Source organism: Tamandua tetradactyla, chromosome 4, assembly GCF_023851605.1.
Source record: "Tamandua tetradactyla isolate mTamTet1 chromosome 4, mTamTet1.pri, whole genome shotgun sequence".
Taxonomy (NCBI): domain Eukaryota; kingdom Metazoa; phylum Chordata; class Mammalia; order Pilosa; family Myrmecophagidae; genus Tamandua; species Tamandua tetradactyla.
In genome coordinates this window covers 58,659,232-58,672,679 of record NC_135330.1, presented here as the reverse complement: position 1 = coordinate 58,672,679, position 13,448 = coordinate 58,659,232, and the positions used below count along the sequence as shown (strand labels likewise).

The following is a 13,448-nucleotide window of genomic DNA, read 5'->3' as shown; positions in this document are numbered from 1 at the left end:
GAAGGGTTCTGCTTCATTGAGTTGTTACCTAAAGATTAAATGAAATAACGCATGAAAAATGCTTAGCACAGTAGCACATGGCAAGTGCTTAATAATGAGTGGTTCTTATTATTAAAAAATAACAGCTTATTCTGATTGTAAACTTGACACATGATCATTAAAGAGAACTTGGAAAATCTGGAAAAATATAAACAAGAAAAAATCTCTTACTTATAAGCCTGCTTCTCTACTAAAGCCACTGTTGGCATTTTTAAGTGTTTTGTTTTCTTCCAAGGCTTTTTCTTCTATTCACATACACACACAAACACACACACACACACGCACATTGTAAAGTTGTGATTACACTCAACATACACTTTATATCCTTTTCACTTTCTATATATTAAGCATTTATGTTTTTCATTTAAAAATCTTCAAAAATTATCTTAAAACATAATTCCAAGAGTCACATAGTAAACTACTATGTGAATGCATTATACAAAATTATTTATACAAAATTCCACCATGACTAGTCATTTAGGTTGTTTTCAATTTTTCACTATTATGTATAAAATTTGATAAACATAAAAAAAAAAAACAACTTAGCTTAAACTTTGGATTATATGCTCAGGCTATGTTTTTAAAAGGAGAATGATGAGGTCCAAAGGAGAGAGTCTTATAAAGACTCTTGGCTACACATTGCAGATCGCTGTGAAAAAGGATTCAAACAAGTGGTTCTTTCAAAAGAGTCTGACTCACTGCTTCTTTTTCAAAAATTGGTATTATGCATTTAGACCACCTTGTTTAGCAGTGGGGCTGTAGGTCGCCTCTGCTGGGGGCATGGCCCTCCATTTCACCCACATACCAAGAGACCTAATGCTGTTTCTGAACTGCCAGGCCAGACAAGGGAGCAAAGCTGAAGGAGGATATGTTTGGGGCAGCCTCACAGCCACCAGACCTGTTCTCCCTCCTCAATGAATACACAGAGGAGTTAATGAACTCCTCTACTCTGGGGATTTTGGTAAGACATAAGAAAGAACTTTCTTCTCCAGGAAGGACCTTAAATACTGGGATTAGGGTCTATCTAGTCCTTTGACTTGGAGTTTCGGAGATATAGAGATGCTCCTCTGCTTGGAATTCCTGGGGCCAGGGGATAGACAGGGTGACAGGATGACCTTCAGTCTTAGGAGACCCTCACAGTTCACGTGGCTGGACCACTGCAGAAAGTGCCAGTGCAGGGGGGTGGGGGTGGGTTTGTTGATTCCCTACATGTGCTGGACATCAGTTGGGAGGGGTCTTCCACCTACTGATTACCTTGAAAAATAAAGACCACCTAAGCAGCCCCTGCTTTGCCCATAGGAGAGACGGCTTTGCAGCATGCAGTGGGTACAGTAGGTCCTTGCCTTCATAAATGTCCTGGGAGATCCCTGGCCACGTGTCCATGTCTAGAGTATTGTCACAGGTGTGCAGTTCCTAGGCTGTCTTTGCCTTTTATTTCAGCTCAGGTTTCTTCCTCTTTAGTTTCAGTCCTTTCTGGGCCCATCACCTAACTTCCCATCTTCCTGGAGTCCCCTTGCCACCTGGTACACTTCTCTTAAGCCCTCAGGGACTGGGGTTGGAAGTGCCAGGGTCACCTGTGGGAATACCAGCCTGGGAACCTGGAAATACTATGCTGTCCTCACTTCCTTTCCCACCTCCTCTTTCCTTCCTTTTCCCTACAGACTTCCACCAGGTGTTTGGAACAGGAAGGCCAAAGTGGAGGGGAAGCAGAGGCTGCTGAGACCATCCACTCATCCAGACCTGGACAGACCAGAGTCTCACAGGGCTCACCCACACCCATACTCTTCGAGCATGAGCCTACATGGTCTAAAATCTCATTTATGACAATCCTATCCCCTATCCCGTATCCAAGGTGTGAGCCCGCCTCTAAATGCTGTCTGCTTCAGGCACAGCCCTGTTAGATATACTCCTACCCATATCCTCCTGAAAACCACTCTGCATTACTTTATTCAAGCAACTACTGAAAAATCTTCTGTCACCTGGGCTGCCTTCCTGAACTGACCAACAGAGATCCCACTCCATCTAAATAAAAATGCCAGTGGCTCTCATGTGAATGCCCCCAAACTAGACTCTATATCCTTAAGTGCAGACTGTGGATCTCAAGACTTGTTATCCCATGAGATTTTGATTAGGCCATTTGTGACCCTTCTGGGGCCCCTGAGAGTAAAAAAGTTATTGCTGGCAAAGCTGCATGTATGTCCTAGAATACAGGTTCCACCATCTCCTCTTACCACCACCTAACTTTTCCCCCCCTTTTGGCAATACTAGTTGTCATGGAGATTCTAACACAATGGGGCAGGTAGGGAGCCAGTTGCTTGGCAACGAGATGCTGGAAGTACAGGATTGGTTGCTGAGGATTAAAGAAGCAGAAAAGATGGTGAAGGAAGGTGGGAAAGGAGAGAAACACCTTGGGGGAGGGGGAAACGAAGCACAAGGGCATGGAAGAGAAGCAGAAGACAGAGCTAGGTGAAGAGAAAAAAGAAGTGAGAAGAGAAAATACTGAATCTCCCTGGGGCTGGGTCACCATTTGTGTATATGCTATTATGCCCTCAGTAAAAACAACAAAGCAAAACAAACACACATTAATATATTTTCATAGCTGTGTTTACACTGTAGCAGAATGAATGGGGATTTATACAAAAAGAAGTTCCTAAATATCAGGGCAGGAAAATCCTACAGGAAGACACCAGGGTACAGAGGAAAAAGCATGGGCTTTAGTGTCAGAAAACTTGAGTTGAATTTTCACTCTACCCCTGAGGCAGAACCTCTTTGAACTTCAGTTTTCTCACCTTTAAAATGAGAATAAAAACATATACCTCCCAGGGTGGATGAAAGAATGAATGAGATGACGTGATGAACTCAGGCGCACAGAGGGAGCTTAGGAAGGGGTTGGTCACCTGGTGATTGTTATTGGCCTTTTGTTATAACAAATAACCATTTGTTATTATCTTAATCATTGTTATTACTACTGGAACTGAAAGGTTCTGTGGTGGAGTAAAAAGAGCTCTGTCCCAGATGTCCAAAGACCGGCTTCCATCCATATTAATACACCAACAGGCTCTAAGACGTGGGCAAACAAGCTCTCAGAGTCTCAGTTGCTCATCTGTAAAATGGGGATAATCATCATATATGACTGGAGAAGAGATGGGAAGAAAGAGAGAACATAGGCACACAGAAGACAAAGCAAAGGCATTTGTTCCAGGCTAACTTCCCAGGCAACTTAATTTTGCCAAAGCAATGACCTGAGTCACCAGACCCAAAAGGCAGTAGGAGTGGCATGTAACAACCAGCTTCTGTGTATTTTGCAGCAATGCAGCAAATCCATGCTGGGACTATATGAAGCCTGTTCATGAATATGGGAGTCATCGAATCACAAGAGAAGAGATACTCAAGGGGGCAGGACTGGTCTGAATTACCAGAGGCAAATAAAGCTTTGGCAAACTACTCATGTCTCCCAGGAAAGCAACACCATGGAATCTTTTAGGGCCCATAAAGGTCAGGAAATTACTCTTGATATCTAGCCTAAAGCTTTCCTGCTTTAGGCTAGAAAGTCCAGTCTTTCTGGGGTTTTTTCCCCCTTGGAAGGCAATATCATTGGCTGAGAAGGTAACAGTCTCACTAGCTTCTAGGTTCACACCAGGACTGGGGAGGCGAGGCAGGCAGGAGAGCAGTGACTCACACAGACTCTGTTTAATTCAGTTGTCTCACTGTCTACAGTGCTTCCCGAGCTCTCGCCCCCAAAACCCTCAATCCCTCTGTGGCTTTGAAGCTGGCTTTTCCAATAATGCGACAGGCATTAGGGGGATGCTGTTACCATGTCTGCTTGGCCTGAGCCAAGCTTGGCAGGGCAGGAGAGGCTCTGAATGGGTTTAAATGGAACTAGGAAAAGCGTGAGCAAGAGGCTGGAGGGGTGTCTGCTTCTTGGCGCTATCCGTATTGGAGCCACTCCCAGCCTAGAACATGTGTTTCTTTTACACCCTCTTCTCAGGTAGCTCAGCAGGCCTGGCCCTGGGGCCCAAGGATGAAGGAGTTGGGGTGATTTCAGGATAAAAGAACAATTTAGAGAATGATCTAATGCAGCTTCAAGAGCACAGGATGGTGTCCAAATCTTTCCCTCTTGCGCTGAGAAGAAACATGAAGAAAAGGCCTTGAAATTGCAGCAGCAAGAGAGACTCAGGGAAGACTCCTGACAGTGAGTGGTAGGAGAAAACAGTCCTCTGATGCTTGTGGCGTGTGTCGATTGTTTGGATAGGGTATTGGTTTTTTTTCATTTTTGACTCTTAAAAGGTAGACTTTTCCAAAACCATTCCCTCTAGTGGGCTGGGGAGAGGTGGCAGTGGGAAACCCATATGACTGGTCATCTTGAGATGCTCCAGAGAGAGAGCAGTTGAGAACGTGAGCTGGGCCAGAATTTGTGATTTCCATAGGGCTCAGCGGAGGTCCCACTGAGCTGCCCCAAGAGAGCGGAAAGAGGTGTTGGGGGACCCTCCCCTGCTTTAGCTTCAAGTTTATCTGTTTCAAATATTGACTTTCCATGATAGAGTTTGTTTGCATGATGTGGTGCCTAGCTAAAAAAAAAATGTTTGACGGTCTGTCCCCTTGGGTCACATCCAGGAGCTCAATGGGGGTCGGTAAGCACTGTGCTGAGCTTTGAGAGGCGCTGGGTGGAGTGGCAGACTCCCGGGTCCTGAAAGCTTGGAAAGAAGAAAAGAGTAAAACCGGTTTATTGACCAGCTTTTGCAGAGGCCCTCGGAGGGAGCCAACCTCCCAGGAGACAGCTCCTAAGACAGAGGAAGTGAAGCTCCGAGAGCCAGACTTCAGGTCGGGAATCTGTCAAGTGCTCGAGGGTAGTTATCTTGGGATAAATTTGATCCTAAGGGTTTTTGGCTCACAAGAGCTTTCTGCTTTTCTACTAGGATTGTAGGATCAGACAACCGAGCTTTGTAAGCCTCACAATTCTTGAATTTCCTGACTCATCCATTTTTTTTTCTCTACCTCCACCTTTCTTTAAGTAAGGTTTTTATATTTTAAAGTAATTTTAGATTTAGAGAAAAGTTGAAAGATAGTACAGAGAGCTCCTTTCCCCAGTTGTCCCCTACTGTTAAGTTAAGAAATTGACATTGGCACATTATGATTCACTAACCAATAAGCTTTTTTTTTCACCAGTATTTCTATGGATGCACTTTTTCTGTAATCCAATCCAGGACACCACATTGCAGTTAGCTTCCCCACTCTTCCCCACTACCTTTTAAAATTTAAAGTTCCTTTTGGAAACTCCAGCCTGTCTTCAGGCTTCATGGGAAAAGGATAAGGCATTTGGGTTATGCTCCATCCTTAGATTAGAGCAGGACAACTCTGGGAGGGAACAGGGGCAGGATCAAAGGCAGAGAGGACCTCGGAGAGAAGGGCTGAGGGAAAGGGCCCATTCTGTCCTCTACCTGGAGAGTCTCTCTCCTTCTGGAGCTTTTCTCGGCGCCAGCCTTAGTGGGCCCCCCTTACAGAGGACACTGAATGTTACCAAGGCTTTTAAGGGTAACTGTGGGGTTTCTGCCCCCAAAAGGCCATAAGAATAAGGTGACCAGAGTCACAGAAGACCTGCCCTGCCCAAGCCCCTTCCCCTCTAGGGCAGTTGATTTGGCCTGAGCTGGCCCTTGGCCTCCAGCCTGGAACTTATCCCGTGACTTCAGAACTCAGCTTCTCTCTGAGTGCACAGCACGTCATAATAACAGCAGGAAAGGGAAGCTGAGATGAGAACACATCTCCACAGAATTGTTTCCAAATAAAGTGTTACTTCCCCCCTTTCCATCCTTGAACTTTCCCTGAAGATACCTCTGGAGCATTTAATATCTGCCCTTGTTTATGATGCAGAAACTCTGCCCTATACCGCCCCCACCTCAGCCCAAACCTAAGCCTGGGCTCCCAGCAGTCACACATGAGCAGTGCTGAAGAAGAATCAGTGCAGGAGCTTAGAAACCTGCCCCATAGCTCCCTCTCTCCTTGCAAGAGGAGCTAATGGGAAAGGCTTTTATTTCCTAGAAACTCAAGATTCACAGAGAGAAGCTCCCAGGACTTGAGTGTCAGAGGGGGACCTAAGTGTTGGGTTTGGCTGGCTGCCTGGCTGCCTCAGACGCAGTGCTGCCAGAGAAGCCCTCCTCCGATAGCAGCCACGGGTCAGACCTTAGGAAACTCCCAACAACTTCGTTTTATGCTCGGTAGCTTACGAGGGACACAGGAAACTGAACTGCATCCCAGGGAGGTGGGGGGTGAAGCAGGGGCTGGTCATGGGGAGGTGAATAGCCAGGGGAGGCCTACCCCAGAGGGAAGGTCAAGAGGAGGTTGCCTAATGGACTTTGCAGATATTAAGCCTCTGTTCTCCAAGCAGGGCCTTGGAAAGGGAAGTCCCCGTCAGGCCGTAAGGATTGAGGTAGGATACAGAAAAAGACAAGATGAAGAACTAGGGTGCACCGAATCACGTGATCCAAAAGAGTGTAACCTCATGTTCCTGGAAGGAACCTCGTCTGGAGGTTCTGCTTCATAGGGTCCCACGCTGGCCAGGCTAAGCCCAGGTAGGGAGATTGGCAAGGTGGGTAAACGGCCAGCCCACAGAGGGCCAACAGAGGCCTCCACAAGAGGCTCCAGAAATGCTTTCTGAATGAAGGGCAGCTGCCTCCTGATTCGAATGTCCCACCTGATGATGCTAATCTCTCCAGAGGCAGGGGAGGGTGTCTGATGACCTCTGCAGGGCCTGCCAGCCCCATGATCATTCACAGAAAGAGCCCAACCTCCACCCACCCCTTCACAGAAATGAAGAATTGGAGCATAGCTGGAATCCCAAGTGGCTGCACTGCCACAGCCTTTATAAATAATAAAATGACAATCAGCATAATGACTACACTCACTCACTGCTTCTACTGCCGTTTTCTCGGCTCTTTCTATCAGGTAGAGAAGGTGTTTGATAGATGATATACATGAGGTTAAGGAGTTAAGAGATTGTCCAAGGTCACAGAGCTACTAAGTGGCCAGAATCCGGGTCTCCTGATTCCAGGTCAAGGACATCCAGTCAGTCCCAAGGTCCAGCCAATTTTTTTTTTTTTTTTTTTTTTTAAAGAAAGACAGAGAAGGAAGGAAGGATAGAAGGAAGGAAAGGAGGAAGAAAGGGAAACATCTTTAAACATTTTCTTATTTTATTATTATATTTTGTTTGTTTGTTTGTTTTTTACATGGGCTGGGGCCGGGAATCGAACCGGGGTCCTCCGGCATAGCAGGCAAGCACTCTTGCCCGCTGAGCCACCGCGGCCCGCCCCCAGCCAATTTTTATTGACCCTTGCTTTCTATTGCCACTGCCCTAATTCAGGCCCTCATTATTTCTCACCAGGACCTTGTTCTCCTGGCCTCCATCTGGCTAGTCCACTGACGTCACCTCTACACTAAGGCCAAAAGGACCTGGCCAACTTGAGTCTGACCTTGACCCTCCCACATAACAAAATTAAGCTCCTTAAAGGGGGCCTCTCCACAACTTTACTACTTTCTATTTCCCAGTACTCCCTGGCTCATGCTTTATACCCAAGTGTTACCTAACAGCTTATCATTTATCCACACTATGTGGCTTCAAGCCTTTCTTTAGCTAATTTTTATTCATCCTTTGTGTTCAGCTCAGAAGTCATCTCCTCCAGGAAGGCCTCCCTGATCTTCCATGAGGGTCTAAGTGGCCCCTGAATTCCCACATTGCTGACTTCTCAGCTACCATGAATACTTGGCTATCTGCATAGCTAGCCTCTTGAAGAACAAGAACTTACTTAGCTTTGGACCCTGGTGCCTAGTCCAGTGTCTGGCACATAGTAGAAACTCACTGTATGTTAGAGGAACCCAATGGTGATTGGTCCAGGTCTACAGCTGGTCCCATCTTCCCCTGTGCCTTACCCTGCCCTGCGCAGAGGCAGGTGGCTCTGACTTCCCCTGCTCTCCCGAGGCCCAGAGAAATGGTGTCAAGCAGGAGGTGGCACAGGTCCCAGGAGAGAGCCTGCCTTACCTCTGCCCACAGTCATTCTGATTACCATGAGAGAGGGGAGGAAATCAGACACATCTGGCAAGGAAACAGACCAGGAAATCTTCTCTGCTAAACAGGAAGCAGGGTGGAGCACTGCAGCAGAGCTTCCTGAGGAGTGGGAGAGAGGAAATCTGCCCCCATTTGCTGGACACGGCTGCGATGTCCTCCCAGTTCAGCCTTCAGCCCCGTGGAGCAGGGGCACTGCACAGCGCCGGCAGGAGGGCAGCTTTGTGAATCTTCACCTCAAGCTTTAACCAGAGGGTCCCAGGGGTGTGTTCGGAGGTTATGTGATAGTCTGTGGTTTGCACAGTGAGACCTGACTGGGAAGCCCAAGTCCAAACAGCCGCAGAGCCCCCTGGAAAACAGTTGAGCTGCATTTATGTTCTAGGCAGGGGAGGGGCTCGGGAAGGAAACAAACCTGCCAGTGAGGGAAGGAAAGTGTGGAGAAGTGTTTGGCCAAAGCAGGTTTGGTAATTCCTGAGAAATGCTGGTGAGTGGAGGCTGGGAAGCCAGTGGAGCTGCAGGAGACCTAGAACCCTCCCTCTCCCCACACCCTGCACTGGCTCCTCCTCCTCATCCCTTACTTCTCATCACCAGGTCCCTTCCTCAGCGAAGATTTTCTAATTCCTACCCACCCCACCCCCCACCCTCACCCCCACACACCTAGGCTAATCCAGTGTTACCACTGCTTCCTCTTTATTAAAACTCATTCCATTTGTCACTTGTTCATATCCTCCCACTTGAATGGGAGCTCCACCAGGGCAGGACGGTTATTTTGTTCTCCATTGTATCTCCCACATCTAGTACAGTACCATATACATAGTAGTTGCTCAATGCACTCTCATCCCTCAGCTCTGCTCACTTGCTGTGAGTGTGTGCAGCTACTCCAGCCTCCCTTATCCAGCCCCCAACCTGTAGCCCAGTCACTGCCTAAGACTGATCAGAAGCCTGGCATGGTCTGGAGAAAACAGAGCTAGTGAAGGAAGGTGGGAAGCAGACTCAGTGTTCCCAATCTTGGCCCTTGGGGAAGGGAGGGGGCTTCAAGGAAGCACTTTAAGAAAGGGTGGTTCCTGGACTAGAGAATCTGGGAGGAGACAGCTGGGCGGGGCCCTGGGGATTTTGGTTATTAAGGAGGCAACATCCAAAACAACAAGGGCTTATTGATGAGTAGGGGGTGGGGGGTGGAGAGCAACCTGGTTTTCAAGTCTAAGCATTAGTCAGGGGCAAGCTGCTTTACACTACTCTTACATGTCCTTGTGCCTAGAATACTGCCAGGGTCCACACAAGGCAAATCGAGTTTAAACAAGTGAACTTTGCAACAGGTCAGGAGCAGAGGCAGACATCTGAGCTGGGTCTGAGAGACGCTGGGTTATCAGCACAGAGAACTGGAGTGCTAATGGGAGCCAGTGAGGATCAGCCTAGACATGAAGCCCGGGAGGTGTGCTGGACGTTCCACTGGGCACTCAGCTGCCCGTTATACAGTCAGCAGGAGAGGCATGAAATAATCCTGTGGGGGGTTCCTAGCAGTTCTAGGATGGGAGCTCCAAGCCCTACCCTGCCCTACCTGATGAGAAGGTTCAGATATTCTCTTTTTGGTGTTCCATTTTTTCAGGGCTGATCCTCCAATCTGCCAATTTCTAGAGCAGAAAGGGAGCAGTGAGCTACACAGAGCACACTGGGAAAGGCAGTCACCCTCCCCACCCCCCCAGGCTTCCTCCAGGCCAGGCCCCTGCTGGGTTCAGCATGTTCTCATGCTGGACAGCTCCCAGCTCCCCAGTTCCAGGGTGGAGGCCCCGCCCACCCCTTCCCACGGCTCCCGGCTCCGCAAAGGCGAGGGTGCAGAGCAGGGCTGGCCGAACAAAGGGCCACAGCTACTCCTGTCCCTACTGTCCCTCATCATCGCACCTCACTCACCACCCATGTGTCACAGAGAGAATCCAACATTATCCCTCGCCCCAGGGATAATGCCCATCTCCCTGCCAGACTTCCCTTCTCCCCTCTTCCCATTGCAAGGGCCTCAGCAACTCTATGCCTGGCAGGAACAGGTCTCAGCTAGTCGCCTTTTGAAAGAAGTCTCATGGGGTCTGCAAAAGGAGTTGTTTACAGTGGGATTTGCTAAGGGTCTGGGCTCCCTGGCTGTGACTCAGGCTAGTGATCCTGGGTGTCTCCAAAATTAGTCTGATTACAGACCTCACCTTACAAGCTGACTTCAAAGCTCCTTCCTGCAGCCCCAGCAAACCCCATGCAGCAGCTTGGACCCCAAAAGCTTGTAAAGCTTTTCATCCCAACAGCTACTCCCTTCACTCCTTTCTTCCTGGTGATACTGAGAGTCCCATACCTGCCTTGAAGTAGGCTCAGGGCTGGACTAGTGGGGCAGAAATTAGCCCTTGGGTTAGTCCTACACAAAGCATTCCAGAGCAGAGGACCAAGAACTTTCTCCATTCGGAATGGCTTTCAGAGCCACTGATGGGTCTGGGAAGTACCATTCCTTCTCCAGCACCCAGACTCCTTGGCTGTCAGCTCTTGGCTGGTGCTGCTCAAGACAGCTTGGCCAACTCAGCATCTTCCCACCTGCACGGATGGTGGGCCCACTACCCTGACTTCCTGCCCTAAGCCCACCCCCAGCCTAAGGTCAGAGACTTAATATCTGCTGGGCCTGAAATCAAAGTCTTAATATCAGCTTAACTCAGAGCAAAAGCAGGAGCTGAGGAGAGAGGAGTAGTCTTGGAAGGGAGGCAAGGAGTGGCTCAGAGTCGGGAAGGTGCCTGCCCCAAGGCCACTAGTGAAACCCAATCTGATGGAGGGAGGAGAAAGGATATGTATCCAGACACCGGCTAAACTGCTCCCCACTCCCAATAACGTCAGTAGAGATATTTACAAAGATATACACAAATGACTGCAGATACAGAGCAGGCCCAGTGCACAGCAGTGGAAGAAGTGCTGAGAGCAGGAGGGACACGGAAAGCCAAATGGGGCCAGCTGGGAAAGGTCACTGACATTTGGATAAACTCTTGGTTCTGGATTTGGTTCTGTGCTCTTCTGACTCACAAATGTGTAGCTACTGCCCTAGGGGCTGACTAATTAGGGGAAAGTTGAATAGGGCCAAAGGAAACCGGGGTGGATGTTACTGAGCCCCAGGTTCCTGGTGCTTGGAGGGAGAGCAGATGTCTCAATTTATGGGCCTGCATTAGCCTCCCCAGGAGGAGAGGAAATTGTCTCTGGTTTGTAGTCTGTTGAGACCTGGGAACCAGAGTATCCTCAACCTGCTGACAGTTTGTGGGGCTGATGGATGAACTGGGCCGGCAGCTGGAGGCAGGCTGGGAGAGCCATCAGGTACTCCTGGTGCCAGGGCCGGGTCGTTGTGCTTGAACTAGGGTGCAATCCCTACTTGGCACACCTTCCCAGTGGGGCAGCAAGGCTCAGGGTCTGGGACAATTACACCAGGGCTCAGAAATGTCTTTGAGGATGGAGGCCCTGTGTAGGCAAGGTCCACAGAGGCCCCTAGCAATCAGAAAGAAGGGGTAAGAAGATGTGGCTGGGAAAAGCCCCGAAATGAGAATGACAGCACCTGAAAGTGACAGGAGAGGGCCACCAACTGAATCCCAATCATCATGGTCTCAACTTGTTCCTGGTCTGTTGAGTAGAGCGCTGAGCTGAGAGGCAAGGACTGGGTCCTCATCTGCTTGTGGTGCGGCCTTCGGCCCCTTCCCACAATGAACGTCCACTTTGCTACCCGGACCATAAAACCTGGGCATAAGCTATCCCTTACATTCCCTGCTGGGCACATCCTGCTAGCTCCTCCCTGCCACTCTCTGAGCGTCTTTGCCTTTAGAGGACAATTCTAGAACACCACCTCCTGGAAGCCTGCAGGTCAACCATCCACACTTCAACTCATGATCCTGACTCACGGACCACCCCACTCACTACCATTATAGAATAAATGAGCAAGGCATGGCTTACAGCATCCCAGCCTGGAAATCAGGTGACCCCAGGCCTCAGCACTGCCCGGCTATGGGCTCTAGGGCAGTCACTTCCATACTCTGGATAGGTTTTATCAGAACAAAGTGAGGGGTTCAACTAGCATCTCTCTAGTTCCAGCCCTTTCTGTGTTGAATTCTGCTTGTTCTTAAAGGATTCGTTCCCCACTCCCACCCTTGTCCCTTGGCCAGTGGACTGTAAGCTTTCTTAGGTGCGGAGCTGTGTGTCTTTCCTACAAAACCTGGTTCAGGATTGTTTCTACTATCACTGGTTCCGCAACGGTTTGCTGGAGACAGATAGGGAGATGTGTGCCGAGCAGAGAAGACAGCTGAATGCAGTGGGAGGAGGGGCAGGCAGCTTTTTAGAACATTAAAGGCTCAAACCACGAGAGAAGGGATTGCGTTTCCCACCCAGGTGGGGCAGCTGCCCACACCTCTGGCCCCCCTGCCCGTGGCCAGGAGCTCTGCTGTGGGAAAGGGGGAGGGTGGGCGCTTGTGAGGGGAAGCAGAGAAGGAGGCATGCTCACAGATTCTTCCAGGCCCCCCGCCCCCCACCTGGGGCCTCTGCCTCATGACTCAGCGTTCTCACTTTTCCTCCTGTGGGGGTACTGCGGTGAGGCTGGGGGTGGGACACTGAGCAGGGAAGATGCGTTTGGAGGAGAGAAGCAGGAAGAGCGGTCCAGGGGCCTGAAGGAGATGTCACACCTGGGATGGAGCCCAGGGCGGGGCTGTGGGTCTCCTACCCAGAGAGCCAGCACCGCAGGCTACAGAGCTGCAGAGATTTGCATATATCTGCATACATTTACACGTGCTTATTTTCTGTCCCAGTGCCAACCTAGCTCCCTGCACCCTTCCTCTTTATGCCAGGGCTGCTCAGCCTCTGCTGCCCTGCCAGGCCCAATACCTAGCTGGAAGCACTGGGGACCACCCAAATCTGCAACTGCACCCTGGGCTGGGGGCGGGGGGGGGGGGGGGGGGGGGGGGGGGGGGGGGGGGGGGGGGGGGGAGGGGGAGGGGTGGGTGCTAACTCAGGGAAGTGTGCAAAGAGCCCCCCAACCAGACCTGTCCTTGTCATAGAGGCCCTCTGGGCAAATAATCTCCTTATCAGACCAACCTGTCTGCTGCTTCAAAGAGGGGACGACTACCGCAGCTTTTCCTCCTCCAACTCTTCTCTTCCAGGTGACTCTGGGACACGCTGAGAGTGAAAAAGAAAAATGAGTATATATAATATCTGAAAGAAGGCTAAGAGATCTTTGAATCCAGCACCCTCATATTACAAATAAAGAAAAAGGAGAGGGCTAGACCATTCAATCCATCACTCACACCTACTCCTTGATGACACTGTTCTTAGGGCCGGGGATTCAGGAGGGAACAAAGTTCAAAAT

At 49.6% G+C, this 13,448-nt stretch overlaps 1 protein-coding gene across 7 annotated transcripts in view; it reads right to left on the bottom strand.

The window, feature by feature from the left end:
- NAV1 (neuron navigator 1) overlaps positions 1–13,448 on the bottom strand; it is a 277,062-nt gene that overhangs the window by 223,159 nt on the left and 40,455 nt on the right. For 5 of the 7 annotated variants that reach the window (XM_077157383.1, XM_077157386.1, XM_077157387.1 and 2 more), the window contains exon 2: positions 13,178–13,258. The gene's annotated coding sequence lies outside the window, so the exon portion shown is untranslated. Of the gene's footprint in view, positions 1–9,650; positions 9,734–13,177; positions 13,273–13,448 lie in introns of those variants that run through there. The other 2 variants (XM_077157384.1, XM_077157385.1) reach the window with 2 other exon arrangements.